We start from the raw sequence: 7,097 nt of genomic DNA on the forward strand, positions 1-7,097 counted from the left end.
GGTCTCATCAACGATCCAAACATGTGCTAAGGCGATATCATCTCATCAGGGAGATTATACAAAGAAATGACATAAAGATGGAACAAGTTCCCACGGATGACAATATTGCAGATCCATTGACAAAGTCATTGTCACAACAGAAATATGATCATCATGTGAACGCTTATGGTATTAGATACATGAGAGTTGGATCTAGTGCAAGTGGAAGTTTGTAAGTGTTATGCTCTAAATCCAATCGATTTAGATTGTAAAAACTTTTAATATGTTTAATGCATTTATTTCTGGCAAGATCTATTATTTATTTAAATTAATATTCTGATAAATAATATTAAATAATAGAGTCCGAAGATTCAAGTTTAACTAATTTGTTAATCACAAGGAGTTGTGATTGTGAGATGCAAATTACATATGATTGGATTTTGAATAATTCATGGTTATAAGTAATAACGAGATAAAAATATCGTTATTACAGATAGACCATCACGTGTGGCATTTATTGCTTGTGAAGAAAGTATCTGATCTCACAAGCTAAAGTGTGGTGACACTTAAATGAACGCGTGATGTTTTGTTATAGAACAAAACATCGGAGACCTATTAAGAGATTCCACATGGATAACTATCTACAGTGGTTAATATCTAACGTTCAGTAGTAGAATTGGTCCTTTGCCCTGAGGTCATCATAGTACCTTGTATGAGGACGGTCATACTTTGACGGTGTTAGATGTTGCTCTACGAAGGGCCACTAATATGGCATCGTTCGGTATGTCAAGAATCATATGAATGTTGTGAATGACCAATAGAGGATTCGTCACTTTTAGATAGTAAGAGATTGTGATCTGCATTTCGTTCAATTAAGTCGATAACGAAATCATTGGCCAAGGAATACTCATAAGTCAAAAAGGAGTTTTCGACTTATATTGACTTAATAGTAGAATGAAAGATATGATCGATAATCAAGATTGACATACTTTCATATCTTGAAATTGATCGGATCATATTGACAAATGGATTATAGTTTTATGGTAAACAAACAAGTTTGATTTTGTCATACCACGTGACATTTTCCGTTACATGTATTACCCTGACACATTGCTAGATGTCAATCTAAGACGGCGAGTATAAAATGGTGTTTTAATTTATCAATTTTGATTAGATCAAAATAATATTTCATGTCGTTAGGTATCGTTAACAGAAACCTGATGGATCGCACACAAAAGAGAATTGGAATATTTTAATTTGTCAATTAATTAATTTAACAATCGTTGGATAAATTAATTAATTAGGTTGATTATTTATAGGGTCAAATTAATTAATTCATGGACCAAATTTAATTAAATGGATTAATTAAATATTGGACAAGGTCGGGCAAAGCCCGTTTGGGGTTATAGAAATACATGGCTAGGATTTTCTATTCGTATAGAGTTATCATAATTCTTGCTAGCACAAGAGGAGAAAACCTGGTGGCTGCAATCTGTTCTCTGTATGAAATTCATTGGAGGTTAGACAATTAAACAGCTGTGGGAGGCAGATCCAAGTTGTTGGAACAAAGATAACGCAAAAGAGTTTGTAGATTTAAGAAAAGGTACAACTTTTATCACAATTCCTATCTAAATACAAAGATGAATTTTGGTGAAATTTGAAATTCGTTTTATTTTCGCTGTGCATGATAAGTAAATTCTCAACAAGATGCTCTAGTCTAATATTAATTGTTCCAAGTTTGTTGATCGCTAATTTTTGGATTTTATTTATTTTACAGAAGACATTTCGGAATATTCAAATCAATACTAGACAAAGGGGCCAACGTGATCAAGCAGATCATCTAGTTCATGCCATTTCAGCCACCATCTTCAAGCTTAGCCAATCAATTCTTTAGTTTTTTTCTCTTTTCTTCTTGCCCTTTTTTTCTTGAGAGCAATGCACGTTTTAAGTTTGGAGGTGGGATGTTATCATCGATTAACTATGTTTTTTATTGCTTTTGTGTGTTTGCATAGTAAAATAAATAAATTTACCGCTTTTGTTTACTTGGGTGGGTCAGATGGCTTTGTCAACAATCAATATATATATATATATATATATATATATATATATTGAAATCATGTGTCAGGTTAGGAATGGAGGAAATATTACATGTTGGGGTTGATTATGCTTATTTAGGTAAAAATTGATTTTACTTGCACACGAGACTTGTATATTTAGCATAATAAATGAGTGTTTTGATTTATATGTCGGAATAGGTTGAAGTTGTGGAATTTAGTTCTAAAACCAACCAATTTTAGGATAGTATAGAGATGATTGAACTATTGTAGAAAAAATATGATTACGGATTCAATATTTTTATGTGGATTCTCTAAGACCAATGGAATAATGATTAGGTGAAAATCTTGAATTAAGGGTTAGTTTCTAGGATTAAGTGTTCAATAAGGAGTATTGTACTAATCATGTATAAAAAAAGGTAATACATGTCATGTCGTGAAGCTACCCTAAAAGACCCCAATGAGGATACCTATTAATTCCAAAAAGAAAATTTAAAAATGGATTGAGCTAGTGCAAAAAACAAAAGACCCATTACATACTTTGATTAAACCTCGAACACTTATTTGAAAGAACTAAACCTTTAATAAGACATAATTACATAGTTGAGTCTTAGCCGTCAAAGCTATCAAAATACAGGAGAATACTTAGTTGTCAAATTGTTTAACCACTACTAGTGAAACCTATTCAAACTAGAGATAGTGAGGATTAGGATCATCTCAAATTCATCATAGAATCACGCCTTGGGAAAATGAGTGAAAAGAATAAGTTTGGGAGTATGTATTGCTCAAGTGAAGAAATGAGACTTTCCACCATTGCAAGTCAAAAATTTAACCAAGCATAAGTTTGTGATGTTTGCATAAGTCTTCACACCCACATGTCGAGTTTTATATTGAATATGTAGAGATTGATTCTTCTGTGTGATTTTGAAACTACTCTTTATATTGACACATAAATTTCAATCCTGAGACCAATGACATGTTATTTCACTAATTTTGTTTTGAGTTGAGTTGTAATTAGTTTGAGGACAAACAAATATTAAAATTTGGGATGTTTGATAATTGTATTTTGTACACTTATTGAGACCTTCAAGTTAGAGTATTTGTTGGTTATTTTAATGAATTTTAGATTAATTCCATGTGTGTTATATTTGTTAGGTACAAATCGATGAAAATGGTGAAATTGGAGAAAAATGGTTTAAAAAGGACTCAATTGCAAAAATTTTGAAGTTCAAACACTGCAATAAAATTTGTCAAATTGAATCGTACCTTGGAATGAAGTTTTGAGAATGATAGCATCTATAGCGCCCCAAAAATTTTATAGAATAAACTTAATTGTTCTACATACATACATATTAAACTGCACACAATTTCATTTAAGTTTGGAGTTAATTAAGATTAATGCGACAGGTGGTCCAACAACAACACGTACCTCACTTGTCTTTAGCTATTGTTACAATTAAATGTAATGCTTTTAAGTCAATTTTTTAATTGCGTTGGCACTAATATTATTGTTTCAATTGGCATCGAAATTAAATTATTATGTTGACTTTAGTGAATAAAAGGATTCCATTTTATATATATATATATGAAGAGAATTGGTCAATTTCAAGTAGTATTTTTTGTAATTATTCCTTTTAATTTATTTATGATTAACCATAATTGTTTTAGTAATTTGGGATTGGATTATCTGTTTAATATAAAGTTTAGGGAAATTAGACGTGTTGACGTCCACCGTATTTGGAAGATCATTCATATGTATTTGGTAGGAGAAAATCTTGCCATAGTGCTAGAATTTTATTCTACTCTACTATAATAATTACATGGTTTGTCAAATAATTGTAGAAAAATTTGGGGATCATTACCTAGAATTATCAATTTAATAAATTAGTTTTGTATACATGTGACTTAATTAAAATTTTTACATTACGACCAGCTATGTATTGGACAGAAATCATGCCCTTGAATGCCTCCTTTATATTAAGCAAATCTTGCATAAATTGATAGATTGGTGCTAAGGAATGATTTTTGGGACTTGAAAAGCTACTCGGACCAATGAGGTGGAATTCTAGCCATCTAGATTTGCATAATTCTATCCCTGAGATTGATACTCTAAGACGAAGTTGGGATATTATTTATACACTTTTGGGAAAGGAACAAAATCATACCTTACTACTCTCGAAAGACGGAAACACGTTAAATCTCATATAAATTCTCTATTAGACTGCTTCATCCTGTTTGTGCTAGAAACTTTGCATATTGAGGTATTATGACTTTTATCTTTAACATTATTTTATGTTTTCAATCTTCGTTATAGTGCATTAAGCAAAGGAAGTCTGGGATTTAATCTTTATATAATGGTCCATGTTAGATGATTACACAGACTTCGACAGATTATTATGCATACATATGTATTCTCATGATTTATTTAAACCTCATTAAACACATACTGAATATTTGGATAAAGATTCACTTTTTGCTATTTAGGGCATTTTGTCTATCATTTGTGTCTTCCGATTAATTGTGATTTGAGAAATTATTTCCACAAATTTAAATGCATGGCAGTCTTACATGCATTAAATCTTTAAACCTATTTGTTTTTCATCAAAACAGTTTTTAATAAAATCCAGGAGATCAATTTTAAGCTGCTTCCTTGCCTACTTTGATTTTCTACCACTTACCTTGGAATTTATCCTCCATTAATTCGGATACTAAGAAACTAGCATTTTTCTACCAACGACAATTTAAAAACTATAACGCCTATATTGAGTTAGTACCTATGCAAACCAAATGCTTTTCAACAGTAGGACCCACCTTCAATTCTTCACTGATTTTAGGACCTTGAATATTAAGTCCTATTTTATATATAATTAATTAATTTTCTTTTGCATCCTTATTAATTCTAAATAGAATTAAATGATAACGACATAAATAGTACAAGAATGTTAACTTAGTAGAATAGTGGTATGATTATGGATTAGGATTGCTTAAGTTTCTAAAAAATGGCAATGAATTAGGATTTTGGCACGTTGAAGCTGCCACTGGATCAACTTTAAATCCGCAAGCTATGACAACAGGGAAAATGTTTTGAGCACGTGAATCCCTTACTTTTCTATTATCAATCAAGGTAGGATATTATGAGCAAATTGTTCCGTCCTTTCAATATTGTAATTTTTTTGACATGATTTATCTCATGATATGCTAATTGACATGCGGGTTCCAATGAAATGAAATGAAATATTTGATATGCGGGTCCCAATGAAATGAAATGTGAAATTACTTTCGGGTCTTCTCAAATGTGTTAGAGCTTTCGATTGATCACCGATTGCTCTTGATGAAATGATGGTATGTATGATGAAATGATGGTATGTAATGTTATAAATTTATGTTTCAAAAGTTATCGTATTGTTTGGACGCACATATCCTACTGAGTAAAATTACTCATTCCTTCAAATTTTAATATTTTATATCAGTACAGTTGACATGGATGGTAGTTGGGTGGTGCGCGGGTAGCCAAGTAAAAGTTTAAGAAAACAATCACAAATAAATTTGTTAAGAGTATTTAGTATATTTTCTTTATTTCCATTTTATGTTCTAAACTTTATGACGCTAGTTTATTTAGTATTTAAGAGTTCAAATGAGATATAGGTTTTAAATTCTCGATAAAATATTTCTGCATCAAATACGTTATGAAGTAAGTTTGTAGTATATTTCTACGCATCAAATGGTAACTGATCAACTTACAAAAACCATCCCTAGTGATATTTTTATGACACATGTTAAATCTCTGGGATTGTGTAGAATTTGAATTATACACTATGTAAACTTTTTCATAAATGTCTATTAATAAACAATGTTTTGAATTCATATGTTAAGAGTAATTTTTTATTGTGATTTTTAGATTACAGTTGTATATGCACACATAAAGTATGTCAAACAGGTTGAGATTGGTTCATTCACACGAACAATCGCCTCAGACATTTTGAGGTGTGCTGAGATAAAACATAGTGATTATATTGTGTACATGATCCAGTCACCTTGATGTGATATCAAAATGAGATTACAACAAGTAATTGGTATGGATTCTTTTTTATCCATTAGACCTTTTTTTACAGCCAGATCGAGTTCCCGATTTGAGATTACCTAGAGAAATAAATATAAGGAGAACTCATGTTAGATATCAAGGAATATCTGAACTATGATCTGTACAATGTATTTGATTTGCAAGATTTGACATACGCTATAAGAAGGGAGAAAACATCGTAATACGTGTTTCATAACACGTGTACTTTAACGACCAATGAGAAATGAAAGAATTGATCCCTGCTTCTTCATTGTGGGAGTGTCTGAGGCACATTTGACCTCACTTATATATACCCTTATTACTTTTGACTGTTTCTCGTAATTTTATTTCGGTGTTGCTACTTTAGTATGTTGCCAACAATTATGGTTGATTCGGTTTGATGGGACATGTCTAAGAAAGTGGCTGATTTGAAATGAAGGGATTCAAGTAAGAAATGAAGACTATTTAACTAACACCTCAGCTTGTATTCACCGGCCGGACAATTATGTTGATTATTTGAGTTTTGTGATACAATTTTGAATACAATATAAATAAGAAAGTTGAGTATGTTCTAAAATAAATTGAGGGTCGGAAATACTCGAACTGGTGTTACAAAATATGTCTGGGGTATAACGAGAAATATAATTCCTCTTTCATAGCTGCTATATATCCCTTACAAGTGTATAGTGTTGTGTGCTCTTCAATTAACTCGCTGGTTGTACGATCCATTTACCTGTATGAACTTTGAGATATTCAGATTAATATAATTGATATTATATTAGAATTAAGTCAAGCCCATCATGTGCGAGTGGAAGATGTTGGGAGAAAATAAGTCGCCCATATGGGTTGATCCGACCCGACCCGATTTGCATGGAAGTGAATTTTGGAGGAGGTTAAAAATTGAATTTGAAAGTTAACCTCCCCACCACCCATAACTCCCATCAACTTCCATTATTCATTCTACTGCAAAAAAAAAAAAAAAAAAAAAAAAAAAAAAAAAAAAA

Source organism: Olea europaea, chromosome 20, assembly GCF_002742605.1.
Source record: "Olea europaea var. sylvestris chromosome 20, O_europaea_v1, whole genome shotgun sequence".
Lineage (NCBI taxonomy): Eukaryota > Viridiplantae > Streptophyta > Magnoliopsida > Lamiales > Oleaceae > Olea > Olea europaea.